The following is a 17,859-nucleotide window of genomic DNA, read 5'->3' on the forward strand; positions in this document are numbered from 1 at the left end:
CAATTTCACACTGTCTAAGTTAGTATAAAATAATTTTTTATGCCAAATTAAACACGGTCGAAGACTGTCATAATGGCACATGTTACTACACACTCTATTCCTTTACCCCACCATACATCAGAGTTCGAATCCTGCTAGACCACACCCAATTTTTTTTCTTTTTTTGGTTTATTTTAGTTGAGTATTCCTATCATCCTATGTATTCAGGTTTTTTGTTTTCCAAATTTTTAATTTTTTTTTTAATTCCGTTGTTTTAAAAATTAAAATTAAAATGACAGAAAAAAAAAATTATTTTTAAGTGGATTTATAATCTTGTTATTTGTGAAAAAAACTAAACTTACTGAGTAATTATTACTCACTAAAGAAGATAAAAAAAAAAAGCTAGACAATAAGCTAACTTGTATATAATCAAGTTTCAGTAATATTTATTTGAAAATTTAATATCTTTTTTGAATATTTATTATTACAAATATACAATTAACTACTAAGAATCATGCTATGAATAGATAAGCAAAAAAAATTTATTAAATGGATTTATACTCTTGTTGTACACGTTCCGAAGTGGTTTTGCATGTATCAAATATAAACTATGATATATTTGATTATTCTCTAATAACTTGTCATAGAAGCCAAGATCATCTATTGGTCAATGGACAAAAAAAATCAAAGGGTGTGACAAGGGAATAAACGTGTCGTCAATTGTCTATCCCTAGATTAAATATAATTTATACACCTAAACAAACCTAATACAAGTATAAGGCAAGCATAGGGGTCGAACCACAAGGAGACATGCATAAACACCACATTCACTACTTAATACTTAAGCTACCTCGGAACGAGAAGTGTGAAAAGCTAAGAAATTAAACTAGAGAGTAAGAATGATTAAAAATCAATATAACTAAGCACCAAGGGAAGTAGGTAGATGTAGTTGCCAATTGATCATGCAAAAACACGGAAGCAAAGCAATGGTAAACTAAGCATGCAAGAATATCAAATTAAAGCTCAATCTAACCGCCTTCCGGGGTTAATCAATTTCTCCTAACATAGCTTCCATGTTTCCACACTAGAACCATATATTAGAAGGTGCAATCAAAGAACTATCGATAACAATGAACCTTAACTAAGTCAACTTCCGTTTCTTGTTAGCAAAGATTCACCTTTAATCAACTAACAATGTGCACTTGCAAGAGGATTAAAGAATATCAAACATTCAAAGACTTTAATCACCATTAACAAAACCCCAACATCATAGGCATGAATCAATCAACAACTACACCATCCCCACACCCTTGGCTAGGTGACTACTCACAAATCATATTGAAAACAATATCAATCATCAAATCAATAAGCATCAACATGATTGATAAGCAAAGAAAAATAAATCAAAATAACCAAGCAAAACAAAATGCAAAGGTAAAGAGAAAGAGTAAGAAATTGCTCATTAATTGAAGTTGAAGATCTACAAAGGTTGATCAAATTCCTTCTTCAAAATCCAAGCTCATCAATGGAGAAATCCACACTTTCTCTCTCTACCCAAGGTAAACTAAGAGTGTTTCTCTCTCTACAATTAGGGAAAAATAAGTCTAGTACAAAGAAAAACGTCACCCCCCTTAAAAGGGAAAGAAAAGGGGTTTAAATAACAAATAAAACGAAGAGGGACGGAGGAAGTGGTGCGTGCGCGCAGCAGGTCCCGTGCGCGCGCACAGAGGGGTCTGCACGCACGCACAGGAGGGTGTGCACGCACGCACCCCTCTGGTGCTGCTGCAAGCCCTCCCTCGAGCCAAGAGGGCACGACTGCTGGTGCTCACGAGTGCGCTCTCATGCATCATGCTCGTACGATGGTGATGAACATGGCAGCCCAAAATCCTTCACTCTTGCGCTCTCAAGACTATAGCAAGTGATGATGGTGATGCACGAGAGCGCTAGCCATGAGTGGAAGCTTGCTCCTTGCCTTGAACTCTAGCCAACCAAACGATACGAGGCCGCTTCTCGAGCATCTGAAACACTTAGAGATCCTTCCAAACAAGATCCTGAGCCTCGAACAACACCTACAATAAAAGAGGGAAAAGCAAGTAAAGTGGAAAAGACGAAAATACCCCTAAAAAGCAAGAAAACACAAAAATGGACTACAAACCTTACTAGCAAGAAAACAAGGGAGTAAAAGGGGAAAACACGAGAAAGAAAGCATAAAAGGACTTTAAACTACTTCCTAGGAGTGACATAAATGTCACTCATCAGGGTGCATGGGACAATGAGTCCATGAGAGTACACTTTGCAAGTCTTCATTTGTTACTCATGTCTTCATGTTGAAGTCAATAGCCAAAATCATCATTGAGGTCATAGTTTGAATTCAAACAAGCCTTGCATGTGGAACACAAACTACTCTTGCATGTTGAATTGAAGTCTTGCATGTCCAATACAAAGCTTTGCATGTTTGAGGTGTAGAGTGTAGAGTAATATCTATCCTTAAATGACCTACTCTATACTACATACTAGCTTCTTATGCATCACTAATTTACAACCTATAATTTTTTTTGAAATTTAAACAATGTATTAAAAATGACTTTTGCTAAATTTACAAACATATACTTAACTTTTGAATAATTTACAAAATCATGTATTGATATCAGTACTTATACTTATTTAGATATAATAATTGATATTAATTTGGTTAGTTCGATACTTTCTCAAATAAAATAACATTCAATATTTTATAATTACATTCGTATTTCAATGAGATATAAAATATAATTTAACTCAGTAATTCAATTTTATATATTACTACAAAGTCACACAATGACACAATAGTACAATACCATGTACGATTATATACATTTTATTTGAAGTTAGAGGAGTATATACATTTTAGGAAGTTAGAGGATTATATACATTTTAGGTTTTAATTATTTGAAAAATTCTATAGCTATACTTTATAATACTTAATTAATATAGGAAAAAAAATTTCATCATAGTTGCAGCAAAATTTAATTTATTTTGTGTAAAAAAACATTATTTCAATAATTCAATTATTTAAAGTCAAACAAAAAAACATCCAGTATTTAATATTTCTAGAATTAATTACTTAATTTAGCTAGCTTAAAATCCAAAAACCTGAACCAAGCAAGTTGTTTATATATATATATATATATATATATATATATATATATATATAATTAGTTTACCTAGCTAGTTTTGGAATTAACAAATATGAATGGTCATTTTGGTAAATACTTTTGTTAAATGGGCATTTTGGTAAAAGATCCAAAACAAATTGCTGTTCAATAACACTGTATACACACATGAACCCAGCATTATATATCAAGACTTCGCATTATTGCAATTTATTATTACATCTAAAGATACAATCATTCAAAGATGAGTTCTTCAAGCTCAAGCCCTTCATACGCGACTAATCTCACCTGCGCGCATGGTGTGCACGCTAGAATCGCAACAGTCCGTAGAGGTCCTAATATTGGTAAACGTTTCTATATTTGTCCCTTTTGGAAGGTAATACATGTATGATTTTTCTAAAATTGCAAGATAATTATTATTTTCTGATAATTGTTTGTAGAGGTCCTAATAATTGTTTATGATTCTTTATTGTTTTTATTTTCCAGGATAGATCTAAGGATTGTCGTTTTTTTAAGTGGGAAGATGATTTACCAACAACCCTTATCGGAGCTCAAGAACAAATTATCATGCTTCAAAGGGATAACGACACACTTACAAAGGAAAATGAGGAACTGATAAGAGAATTACAAAGATTGGTAACTTTGGTTGAGAAGACTCAAATAAGGACTGTCAACTTGAGGGCAAAGAATAATTGTCTACTTATAGCAATAATAATATTACTATTTGTAATTTTTATTTTGTTTATGTAAGTTATGCCTAATCAATCAAACAATGTACTTTGTTTGATTTGAAGTTGTCAAATTCAATAGTCATTTCAGTTTGATTACGCCTAATTCGGAAAGATTGTTAAAATTTTTAGATTAATTTATGAAAACCCTAATATGGTGTTATGTGTTTTCATCAATTTCAAAATCTTATTTTATCACTTTATGTGACTTAATAAATGGAACACAAAGTAAATACATTTGTACAATAAATCTTGTAAGAAAAAAAAAAAATTCACACTTAATCATTGTACATCAATAAATTGTACATGAAATCCATAATAACTTAAACCAAAAATGCATGAAAAAACACAATTAATATTTTTTAAAGGAAATAAAACATTCATTAAGAACTGAAATAAAATACATTACGCATAGGGTACCTTTTTAAGATAACACAAATCATAAAATGTTGAATAACAAGACATATTTTGAAAATTCCCAAATTAATGCAACAATAACACCAGTTGGTTAATTTCCACGATCTACTACAGCTTCATTCAAGTATTTAAGCTTGATGTCCTTTCTTTCAGACTTGCAATGTCATACCATTCAAAATAAAGCACGCTTGCAACCGGATGTCCCTTAAATTAACAAATATAATATAATTAGCAAATACATTTAATTTGGATTGTACTTCTTACAAAATAGTAAAGTGTATATAATTTAATTACAACAAATATAAATTTGATTTTAAAATATTCCATACCTTAAAAAACATATCCACCTTCACGTAATCCGAGTGTACATGTCTTTGGTCTCCCGCAATAATGTCATCCCTCCAAAGAACAATAACACCTCCAGAGACACCATTAGGGGATATAAATGAGAAGCGATAACTACCTGGTAGTTCCCTTACAATTAGTTGAACATTCTCAACACTTTGCCTTGTTTCCAACAAGACAACTACACCAGGTGCATGAAGGCCATATAATTGCTTAAAATATTCAACAAATGATGGCCTTGCAAGTCCTCTAACATTCCAGCAACATATAATTGTGTCACTTGGCATCGCAATACATGGAGTATTAACAAGTGCTACCGCTGTTGTGCCGTGAAAGGTAGTAAAATCGACTATATAATAACCTGCAACATACTCAGCGAAAATGTCAAATCCAACCCATATATGAAGAACATGGGGATATGATTGAGTTTTCAAAAGTTGAAATGCATCTGTAAACGGGCCCATCAACAACCTAATAGGGTTATGATCTAATTTCAATATAGGAGAATCTATATTTATAATAGGCCTCGGATCTAGAACATGCAAAGCTGGAGCTAAATTGTTTGGGTTGAATTGTTGGTATCCAAGACACCACCTCAAAAAAATTTCAAATTCATAACGTATTGGATATATGTCGTGAATGTTGGGTAAATGAGCGGGTCGTGGTTTACCACTTCCATCAATTGGGGTCATAAAATGGTTGTTTAGTGTGTTGTTACCTTTTGCTTGTAGGTGGTAATTGATTGTCCAAGAATTCCCGAGTCTCCTCTCTACGAGTTTTCATTGCTTTTATGCCTAAAGAAGGTGCAAGAAGTTCCAAGTCAAAGGTGGATCCAAGGGGCAAGCTTCAAGGCTTTGTTTATGCCTTACTCATGGCTTTTATTCTTCAAGAAATTCAAGAAAGTTTCTGCCCACTTTGTCCTCCATCATCATCATCCTGGATGCGTGCACCACTTGAGCTAGGACGAAGAGAAGAAGGGGGGGGAAACCCAGCTATGTGCAGGCGCAATAAGGGAGTGTGCGGCCGCACCTTGGTCGTGTGCGGCCGCACATCAAGTGCGTGCGGGCGCACCTGCCTGGGTGTGTCCCATGCGCGCCATTCTCCCTCCTCCGAGCACCCGCACTTAAGAGGGTCTATTTTTGGGCGTCTTTACCGACCTCCTCCTTGTATATATAGTTATTTCTACCTATTTTTAGAAAAAAAGTTTTAGTAAGTTTTTAGTTTGAATTTGATAGTTAGTTTTTGGGAGAATTTTAGAGAGAGAAACTCATGATCTTTGGTGTTTGTTCAAGAATTCATTATTGTATTTGATCTTTTGATCAAAGTTTTGTAAGGATCTTCTTCTTAATTTCAATACAAGTTTGATTTTAGTTGATTTCTTTAGTTTTTCATGTTGTTGATGATTGATTTGGTTATTGATTGAATTTTGATTGATTTTGATTGATTGTTGGTTTAATCTTTGAATTCAAGTATGTTGATGATGAAATTGATGAATGTTGTAGTTTTGATCTCCATTCCTATGGCTAGTGAGTAGTTTCCTAGCTAGGGAGATGGTGAAGCATGTATGAATGATGGAATAGTGTAATTTGGGGATAATTGATGGAGTTGATGATATGATTAAATTTGGTTGATCTTTCATGTGCATGTGTGTGATTAATTGAGGTTTGGCCATCTTTGATTAATACACTAGATTGCATTGTAAGCTTGCTATGATACGGACCATTGATTAGTGAACTTGCAATTTCACGATTGAGGTGCTTTGTGACGTTCCCTAGTTAGTGTTTAGCGTAGTTGACGCTAGTTAGACCTCTAGGTGAACCACCTTAGTATGCTCTTTTGGATACATGATGATTTTCCTTCATATCGCTTGACTTAGTCGGTTTGACCTCCCAAATTACCGTTTCCATTATGATTGCATGTGGATCCATTGCCCTAGTGTCTTAGATTGATTTAATACAAGTTTGCATTACCTAGTTTTAGCCCTAGTTCTACCTCAAACCCCTTCTAGACTTCGAAATAGCTTAATCTAGGCATCGTGCACTTGATATCCATTCCCTTGGGTTCGACCTTGACTTGCCACTACGCTAAATAGGGGTTACTTAAGCTATAAATATTGTTTGATAGGGTGGGGTGGTAGCCCAACGACCTACCATTCTCCGCCACATCAAAATGGCGCCGTTGCCGAGGAATGGTGCTTGAGTGTATGTTGTTTTTGAGTCTATTTCATTTTGATAAAATACAAAAAGATTTTGTTTCTCTAGGCTACATTTGTAGCCGTGCTACTAACATTTTTGTGTGAGTTTTGCATGCATAGAACCCGTGATCGTCCCCTTGTTCCCCTTGATCCGGAAATAGAGAGGACTCTTTCAAGAAGAAGAGTGGACAATAGATCTTTGGCTTATAGCTCTTCGAGTGAAGAAGAAATTCAAGAAGAACAAGGAATGGGTGAACATCCTAGAATAGCCTTGAAGGAGCTTGGAGTGCCCGGGGCATATAGATTTGAGAGTGGAATAGCTCCACCAACTACCCCGGCAAATGACTTCGAAATCCGTCCGGCAATGATCACCTTGATTGAGAGAAGGCAATATAGTGGGGCTAAGAATGAGAGCCCATTGAACCATTTGAAAGAATTTGAAAAATATTGCAACACTATCAAAGTCAATGGGGTCTCTCAAGAATTCATCAGCCTCAAGTTGTTCCCTTTCTCTCTAATAGGAAGATCTTTGGAATGGCTAGACAAGGAGGTGAAGCCCAACTCCTTGAGAACTTGGGATGATGTTACAAAGGCTTTCTTGTCCCGTTTCTTTCCCCAAAAGAAGACGGCGGAGGCAAGAGCCTTGATTCAAGGGTTCAAGCAAAGGCCGAGTGAAAGTCTTTATGAAGCATGGGAGAGATTTAAAGAGTATCAAAGGGAGTGCCCTCATCACGGAATCCCCACATACCAAGTGATCCAAATCTTCTATGGAGGTTTAAGTCCCCAAAGCAAGTCATGCCTTGATGGAGGGCCGGGGGCCCTATCATGAACAAAACCGAAGAAGAAGTTGTGGATATCATTGAGGATGTGGTGACATATTATAGGGATTGGCAAGATGGGGAGAGAGACTCTTCAAGCAAACAATCTTCATTGTATTCGGTGGACCATCTCAATGCAATCAACAACCTTTCTTCTCAAATGACAAATTTAGGAAAGGAGGTCACCGCAATCAAAGCTAAGTTGGAGAGCACTTCTTCCTCTCCTCAAGCTTCTAATCTTCCCTCCCAATTTAAGGGGAGAGGTACTCCTTCTAACTCTCAACCCCCTCCCTCTTCACATAATATGCCTTTGGGTTGCTTGTTTTGTGATGCATGTGGATCGTATGATCATGACTCTAGTGCTTGTCCTAATGAATGTGTTGATGAGTTTGACAATGAATGTGAACATGTCAATTTTGTGTCAAATAACAATGTTCAAAGGTTTGATAATCAAAAAGGCCAATGGAATAGGAATTATCAAAACCAAGGCAATTTTGACAACTATAATCATAATGGTGGTTATAGGAACCAAGGGAATCAAGGTTCTCGTGGTAACCATAACCAAGGTTATAGTAGCCAAAATCAAGGCCAAAATTATGGTAATCAAAATCATAATTATGGTAATCAAAACCAAGGTTATGTAAATCATAACCAAGGTAATGGAAACCATAATCATGGTGGTGGTAACCATAATCAAGGTTATGGTTCAAGTCAAAATAGGAGTAATTGGAACAATCAAGGAAGGGGAAATTTTCAAAATAATGCTCAAAGAGGTCCCCCACCCGGTTTTGTTCCAAAGACTCAAAATGAAAATTCCTATTCACAACCTTCTTCTCCTAGGACAACCTTGGAAGAGTTAATTGATAATCAAACCAAGATCATTAAAACCTATATGGCGGTTAGTGATAAGAAATTCAATGAGATGATGACCCACAATAAGATGGTTGAGACTCAAATTACTCAATTAGCAAGCACTATTAAGGATTTTGCTAGTCCTTCATCTTTGCCTTCCCAAGGTGTTGAACCAAAGAAACCCGTGTACTCTATTGCCACTAGTGGCGGAAATGATTTTGATGAGGGAGTTTCTTGGTCAAAAGAGGGAAGAGATGAGTGTGGTGCTAAGGAGAATGAAGAGGAAAGGATTGAGTCTAAGGAATTCTATTGTGAGGTTGACAAAAGAGAAGAGTGTGTTGATGAAAGGATGAGTGAGATAGAGAGATTTCCCGATCTCCCATATCCCCAAAAATACTTGAGATTCAAAATGGATGAGCAATTTGGGAAATTCCTTGAAGTTCTAAAGGATGTTCATGATTCTACACCCCCTACCGAACCAATTCCCGACATGCCTAAGTACTCCAAGTTTGTTAAGGAGATCTTAGAGGAGAGAGAGGATTTTGATGAGGGTAGTTCGGTGGAAGGAGGGAAGTGCTTTAGTGCTCTTATCCATGGTGAACTCCCAAGGAAGATGGAAGATCCGGGGAATTTTTCAATCCCTTGCCAAATTAAGAAAATGGTTTTTGAAAATGCTTTGTGTGATCTTGGTGCTAGTGTTAGCATAATGCCTTTCTCGGTTTTCAAGCGGCTTGATCTAGGTGAGCTTCAACCATCTAAGATAACACTTCAATTGGCCGACCGTTCTATTAAGCTTCCTAAGGGAAGAATTGATGATGTCCCCTTAAGGATTGGAGAGTTTGTTTTTCCGGTGGATTTTGTTGTTCTAGAGATTGAGGAGGATGAACATATTCCAATCATCTTAGGGAGGCCTTTCTTAGCTACCTCGGGAGCTTTAATAGATGTCAAAGGAGGTCAAATTACTTTGAGGTGTGGGAAATTAGAAGAGAGTTTTAAGTTGAAACCAATGCATGAGTCTTTATCTTGTGTCCAAGATATCGCATGTGCTAGTCTTTCTCGTTCCATTGATGGTATTTGCATGATTGATTCTTCTACTAACAATGTTTTTGAGATTGTTGATTATGTTTGTTCAAGTATTGATGATGTTAGTGAAGAGGAATTTGTGATTCAAAAGCCAAGGGATGAGAAAGATATTGGTTTTCCAAATTGGTTCAAGCTTAATTCTCATGAGGAAGAGAAAGCTTCTATGACAAAGGATGTTGAAGTCAAGCCAAAGAAAAAGGCCCGTGATTCAAAGAAGGCAAGAAAAAGGAAGAAGTTGAGAAGTGAAAAAGAAGAGTTTGGAAAGAAGTTTTGTGAGAGTTTCTTCAAGCAACAATGAGAAGTTGCCAAAGGTTGAAGAAAAATTTGCTCTATCGACCACCTTGAAGAAGGTGGTGTTCTTTGATCCTCCGTGATTAGGAGGAAGGGTCGAGCTTAGGACCTTAAGCAAGCGCTTCCCGGGAGGCAACCCGGAGTTTCTAACCTTTCTCTTTGATTTTTGAAGTTTCTCATTTTTGTTTCTTTTATTACTTTGTCTTTTCTTTAACTTTTCTCTTTATTTGGATTTTTAGGATGTCCGTTTGTGGGATTGGAATTCAACAAATATGCATGATGGATGGAAGGTGTTCATGGCACAAATCATATTTTGTTCGATTCTAATAGAAATTTGAGGTAAAAAGGGTAAGAATTTTAGAGAGGTGAGATAGGAAATTCATATTTTGAAAAATGGAGGAAATTGATACTTAGTGAATTTTTGAGGTGTGCACATGAATTTTCAACTTTGAGGACTTTGAAAATGATTTTAGCTACTGCCGATGTTGTTCCTCATCACCATCATGATTCATGTGCGCACCAAAATAGGCAGTAAATATCAAATTTTTGAGAAAAAGGAAGGAAGGAGCACGCACAGGGATGTGCGGCCGCACACGAGGCATGTGCGGGCGCACAGCCTGCGTGTGCGGGCGCACACCAGTCCTGTGCGGCCGCACATGGCTGGACGTGCCATTTATCTCCTTCTTCCTCCTCCTTTCCCTTCATTTCCTTCATTCTTCATCTCCTACCTCACGAACATCTCCTTCTAACCCTCCTCTTGTGCGCACTCTTCCACTCTCATTTATCATCAAAAATCACTCAAATCCTCACCAAAATCACTCCATTTTCACTCAAAATCACTCACAAATCTTTCTACACTACAAATTCCTCACAATTTGACCCAAATTTCCCTCAATCTCTCTCCTACTCTTGGTGGCCGAAAATTGGGGCTTTTGTGTGGAGTTGAAATTGCTTGCTCGAAATTGGTTTATCTTGCTTCTTTTATGGTATAATCACTAATCCTTGCTTTAATTTTGCCAATTATATCATAAATTTGCATGAATTACAAATTTGTATGAGCATGAATAGTGTAGTATTGATTTTGTGATTTTTGATGCTTGTTCTTGATTTTGGTTGTGATTTGGTGATATTTGTTGATTGATTTTGCATGACATTGTGTTGTTTGTTGATTTTGTAGTGATTTTCATCAATTTTGGTTGAATTCTTGTGAGTTGAAATTTTGGAACGTTGGTAGTATATGGTGATTTCGGTATTGGTCTTGTGTTTGCTCTTGGATTGATTGAAAAGGAATTTTTCTTGGAACATTGGTATTTTTGATTGGTTTGGAATTGGTTTGATTGAAAGAAATTGTGAAATTGGAGTTTGGTGATTTTGGTAGTAAGTGGTGAATTTGGGTGTGGTGCTCTTGGTTCTTTGGTTTGCTACTTGATTGGTTGTTGGTGATCTTCTATACCTCTCACAATGTCTAAATACCTCAAGAAACTCACCAAAAAGCGAAAAACCGATGTTAGCATCGAGGAACCTCCCCGCCCAAGTACCTCCTCTAGGCCTAGTACATCTTCTAGGCCTAGTACTTCCAACCCATCTTCCACTCAAACACGACCTCCAACCTCTCTTCCAAAAAAGAAAAATCTCACCGATTAACAAAAGGCCTTTTACCAAAATCTGAAAGATGAAAGAACCCTCAAACAAACCCGCCATTACTTTCAACCCGATATGCTGAAGTTGGGGATTGATAATGATGTGCGGTCATTGCTTTTGAATTTGAGATTGGGGACTTTCATCGCCGATGCCTACCGCACCTACAAGGAGCCTACCTTGGAGTTCTTGGCTACCTTGGAGCTTGTACCCATTGGAGGGGTATATAGGGTGCGGTTCCAATTGTTCAACAACATTTTTGACCAATCTTTGGAGGAGTTCGACGCTGCTTTGGATTTTGATCCCCATGGGGACATTGTTAACGTTGAACACTTCATCTTCCCGGATTATGATCAAGATTCTTGGTGGGAAGACATCTCCGGTGGTAGTGAGTTCATCACCAACAGGGCTAAGATCTCGGACGTGTACCAACCTTGTCTTAGGGTTGTACACCGTCTATTGGGCTATGTCTTGTTCCCCAAGCAAGAGATGGGGAAATTGAGTAAATTGGAACTCAAGGTCCTTTGGTTATCTACTCGCCCGGAGTTTGTGGGCCGGTTGAACTTGGGCTACATCTTTGCCCAATATTGCTTGGACCTCCGCAAAAGGAGGACGGGAGAGATCCCTTGTGGGGGTATGGTAACTAGGCTTGTGACTCGCCTTCGCCTCAATGATTATCTCCCATTTTGTAAGGAGATCGGGGATGCGGCTTCCATCTATCTTGATATGCAACAATTGGGCCAAATCCAATTTATCTCCAAGGGTTTTAGTGAAGGGAGATATGAGTGGCTAAGGGGCAACGAGCATTGGTGCTACTTGCCTAACCCTAGCTTGACTTCTTTGGCTAGGATTGCCGACAATGTTTGGCATGTTCCCAGGTCCTTCCGGCATCCCAACTTTGATTCCGAGGAGGATGAAGATGAAGATGATGAGGAAGAACAACAAAATCAACAACAACAAAATCAACAACAACAACAACATCAACAACAACATTTTTCTCCACAACAACAAGCTCCTCATGAGCAAGAGCAAGAGCAAGGGCAACATGCTTTTGCCAATGATGATTTGAGGGCTCTTAGTGAGCAAATGAGTGGATTGAAAATCCACATTGATGGCATGTATGATCAAGACTTTGGGGCACTCTATGACCAAATAAGAGGTATTCAAGAAGTGCAACAAGGTATGTTTTCACAACAACAACAACTCTATGATGCGGAAGTTAACCATGGGAACATTACTCCCCCGGTTAACTATCCGTATTCCCGCCCCAACAAGGTCCTCTACCTTCGTTTGGGCATCCTTATTGGTCGGGGCCTTCTAACCCCGACACCGAGCGTCACTATTACCCGAACGAGCATGGCAAGTATGATTACAAGGTTCCGGGTGGTAGTGACTATAGGGGGGATCCTAACTACCCCCATGTCCATCCCAACCACCCTTTTGAGCTCACTTTGCCCGATAACTTCACCCCTCTTGCTCCTTGGCAACAAGATCTTTTCAAGGGGCATTATGGGTGGCCCGATGGGTACACCGGAGGATGGGAGCCTTACCCTCATCCCTTCGATGACCCCGAACGCAACAGAAACCCCGATGGGGCCGGGCCTAGTGGGAGTGGTGGTGGTGATGGTAGTAGTTATTAGTTCCCTTTTAGCTTCTCATGCTTTTTACCTCCATCCCTTATATTTTTGATACTTGCTTTGTTTTGTTTGGGATGTTGAGATGTATTTTCTATCTAGCTTGGGGGAACTAGTAACTTGCTCGGTGACCATGTTGTTGTTGTGTACATATTTTAGTTGCTTGCATGTTTATTTTCTTTCCTCTTTTTGGTTTCCTCATTTTCTTGATCTCTAGGCTACTTTCCTTGTAGCTAGCTTGTTTGCCCTATTCGCTTGGATGTTTGTTGTTTGTGGAGATGTTTTGCTTGGCATGTTGTTGTTGATGATCCCTTAAATCCAAATCCCTCAATCCAAATCCCTTTAATCCAAATCTTGTAGTTTAGAGTAGTTCTTTAGTTAGTCTAGATTTTATTTCTTTTATTCTTTATTTTCTTTGGTTAGTTTAGCTTTTCTTTCCTTTAGTTGTATATATTACTTGCTTTGTTTATTTTCTTTTATTTGTTGTTTTGTTTTATTTGTTTTGAAGTTACTAACCATTTTCTTTGTTCATAGTTTCTTTTATTTCTTTTTCTCACTTGGTTCCTTGAAGAGCTTATGGATATGGAATGCTACGAGGTGGTTTCTTATTGCTTCGTTTATTTTTGCTAAGCTTGGAATCCCGGTGAGACCTTTCTTATTTTTCTCTTTATTTTCCTTGGTTGCATAGGATAGGATTAGTTTAGGAGAAGTTGAATGGTTCGAGGACGAATGCTTGTTAACACGTAATGTCTTTGGGATCGGTGACTTTGTTGTCTATCGATCACTTGTTTGTCGATTGGAATTTTTATGTGTTTAACATGCTTTCTAGTCCTTTGCATGCTTTTCTCCTATGATTTCCTCTTCTATGTCTCCGTTTCTTTTCTTTTTACTCTCTTTTATTTTACCTTTTTCTCTTATTTTCTTTTATTTTTCTTTTTATTTTAGATGTGATTTTGAGGCATTGTTTTCATTTCTTTTCTTTTGAGATGAACCTTGTACATTGGACTTGTCTTTTGCATGACTTTCTTCCTAGGTTGTAAAGGTATGCACGGTTTGAGATTATGTTCGGTTGACTCTAGGATAGTGTATGCTAGGGTAGTTGGTTTGAACTAGGAGGATCATGAAGCCGGATTCTACTTGTTTGTGGTATGTTGGTAGTTGCTTCCTATAGTTGATTTGACACCTTTGGTGAGTTTTTGCCACAACCTTGTGAGGTTACTTGTTTTTCTAGCCTTCAACATTCCTTGTATGAGCGGCGTGGATCCTTGACTATGCAAACCTAATCTAATAAAGCTTGATGTATGATTCTCAAACACGAGACCGAACTATCTAGGAAGGACAAAGGCACATTTTTCGGGGTGGTATTTTTCATTTTTGCTTTATTTTGTTATTTTCTTTTATTTTGGGTTTACATTTGCCTTCTTGCAACCATTTGAGCCTTATCCCTTCTTTTCAAGCCACATCTTTAGTTATTTGACCTTTTGTTTCATTTTCTACCTTTCTTGATTTTTGTGAAGCAATATGATCATTTGAGATGAAGTTTGTGATGGTTAAGTTGGAAATTTGGTTTTTATGAAAGCAAGATTGTGTTATGATTTCTTTGTGAATAATGGCAAATGAGTATGAGTAAAAGCCGTCCTATATTATAAAAGGCATGGACAAATAAGTGCAAAAGTTGTAAAAGCCGTCCAAAGTTAAAAAAGGCAAGGACTTTGCAATTACAATATGAAAACAAAAAAAAAAGTGAAAAGTGAAAAATTCAAAAATATTTTGATGTATTCTTTTCTCCTACTAAGCATTGAGGACAATGCTCCATTTTAGCTTGGGGGAGAAGCGTGTACGCTTTTTGTATATATTTTTGTGAGTATAGCTTCAAGTAAGCTTGGGGGTGTTGTTTTTGTTTGGTAATTTCTTGATTGTGGTGTTAAGGATTGATCACCCTTTTTCTTCACTTTTTAGGAATATCACCAAATTTTTAAATTTTAGCCTACCTTCACCCTTTATGCCTTACATTACAACCTTGGGGAAAGACCTTTCGACCTAGATAGTTGAGTCACTATTCGGGGGAGGGCATCATGGGTCATTGCCTAAGGAAAGGGGATGCATAGTCAAGATTGTCGAGTAGCCTTAAAAATAATTCTTTTCCGGTTCCTTCGAGGAATCATTGGGACACTCACTAAGGGGAGATTTGAGACTAGTGGGAAGAACGCGGTAAGATTGTTTGGGATGAAAGTGAATTGTGATAACTAGTTCCTATGCCTAGCATACCCTATGTTTCAATCAACCTTGGATATCTTGAAACGTGCATACCTTAACTACTTGAGAAAGATTGTCATTCACTTGCTTTATAGTCTTTAAGTTGATTCATTTCGTAAAGGTTTGTTTTTATTTCATTTTCTTTCTTTTAATTCTATGGTTTGCCTCATTGATGTTTGGTGGAGAGTTATGGGTCAAACTCTTAGGATACCCTTACGAGACCTCACTCGTCCTCATAGGCGACTTTGGGGTTTAAAGGGCTTGTTGTAGCTAAAAACAACCGTGATTCCTACGACAATGAGTTTTAGTGTATATTCTTATCTTGAGTCTTTCTTTTTCGTTTTCAATAAAATGTTCATCCTCTCTTTTTCTTGCTTTGTTTTGCTCGAGGACGAGCAAAAGTTTAGCTTGGGGGAATTTGATGAGTGACATTTTTGGCACTCATTTGGTTCCTTTTTGGATGATTTTTATTTCATTTTATCTCTCTTTTCTTTAGTTTTCCTTAGTTTTATTCTTGTTTTCTTCATTTCATGCTTTTTGTAGTTAGTTTCTCTTTTTCATGTCTTTTTCTAGTTTACTTGTTATTTTTCTCTTTTACTTGCTTTTTACCTTTTGCTTGTAGGTGGTAATTGATTGTCCAAGAATTCCCGTGTCTCCTCTCTACGAGTTTTCATTGCTTTTATTCCTAAAGAAGGTGCAAGAAGTTCCAAGTCAAAGGTGGATCCAAGGGGCAAGCTTCAGGGCTTTGTTTATGCCTTACTCATGGCTTTTATTCTTCAAGAAATTCAAGAAAGTTTCTGCCCACTTTGTCCTTCATCATTATCATCCTGGATGCGTGCACCACTTGAGCTAGGACGAAGAGAAGAAGGAGGGAAACCCAGCTATGTGCGGGCGCACTAAGGGAGTGTGCGGCCGCACATTGGTCGTGTGCGGCCGCACATCAGGTGCGTGCGGGCGCACCTACCTGGGTGTATCCCGTGCGCGCCATTCTCCCTCCTCCGAGCGCCCGCACTTACGAGGGTCTATTTTTGGGCGTCTTTACCGACCTCCTCCTTGTATATATAGTTATTTCTACCTATTTTTAGAAAAAAAGTTTTAGTAAGTTTTTAGTTTGAATTTGATAGTTAGTTTTTGGGAGAATTTTAGAGAGAGAAACTCAAGAACTAGAGAGAGAAACTCATGATCTTTGGTGTTTGTTCAAGAATTCATCATTGTATTTGATCTTTTGATCAAAGTTTTGTAAGGATCTTCTTCTTAATTTCAATACAAGTTTGATTTTAGTTGATTTCTTTAGTTTTTCATGTTGTTGATGATTGATTTGGTTATTGATTGAATTTTGATTGATTTTGATTGATTGTTGGTTTAATCTTTGAATTCAAGTATGTTGATGATGAAATTGATGAATGTTGTAGTTTTGATCTCCATTCCTATGGCTAGTGAGTAGTTTCCTAGCTAGGGATATGGTGAAGCATGTATGAATGATGGAATAGTGTAATTTGGGGATAATTGATGGAGTTGATGATATGATTAAATTTGGTTGATCTTTCATGTGCATGTGTGTGATTAATTGAGGTTTGGCCATCTTTGATTAATACACTAGATTGCATTGTAAGCTTGCTATGATACGGACCATTGATTAGTGAACTTGCAATTTCACGATTGAGTTGCTTTGTGACGTTCCCTAGTTAGTGTTTAGCGTAGTTGACGCTAGTTAGACCTCTAGGTGAACCACCTTAGTATGCTCTTTTGGATACATGATGATTTTCCTTCATATCGCTTGACTTAGTCGGTTTGACCTCCCAAATTACCGTTTCCATTATGATTGCATGTGGATCCATTGCCCTAGTGTCTTAGATTGATTTAATACAAGTTTGCATTACCTAGTTTTAGCCCTAGTTCTACCTCAAACCCCTTCTAGACTTCGAAATAGCTTAATCTAGGCATCGTGCACTTGATATCCATTCCCTTGGGTTCGACCTTGACTTGCCACTACGCTAAATAGGGGTTAGTTAAGCTATAAATATTGTTTGATAGGGTGGGGTGGTAGCCCAACGACCTACCATTCTCCGCCACATCAAAGTTCTCCATAGTAATGTAGTACAAATGTACAATATGAACTCCTCATTTTTAAATAGTGTTTCAATTAGATCACAAAATAAATTACTTCCTCCGTTTCTATTTAGTTGACGCGTTTGATTTAGGCACATATATTAAGGAGAGGAGAGAGAGTGATAGAAAATGAAAAAGCAAGTGGGGTAGCTTGTAAATGCAAGGTAAAAAATTTACCCAAAAAGGAAACGTGTCAACTAAAGAGAAACTTCCTAAAAAGGAATACGTGTCAACTAAAAAGAAACGGAGGTAGTATATCTTAATAATTGAATGAAGGAATTTAAACATACTTAAAATTTTTGTGAAAAATAAATAAATCAAGTGGGTTTCATAGTACATTGAAACTAAGATATTGAGAAAGAA

The 17,859-nt window shown here is 37.3% G+C and overlaps 1 pseudogene; it reads right to left on the reverse strand.

The window, feature by feature from the left end:
* Positions 1-7,454: 7,454 nt before the first annotated feature.
* Positions 7,455-7,553, reverse strand: LOC145606372 (small nucleolar RNA R71; annotated as a pseudogene).
* Between the last annotated feature and the right edge of the window lie 10,306 nt (positions 7,554-17,859).

The sequence above is a fragment of the Chenopodium album genome, chromosome 22 (genome assembly GCF_948465745.1).
Source record: "Chenopodium album chromosome 22, dcCheAlbu1.1, whole genome shotgun sequence".
NCBI classification, from domain to species: Eukaryota; Viridiplantae; Streptophyta; class Magnoliopsida; order Caryophyllales; family Amaranthaceae; genus Chenopodium; species Chenopodium album.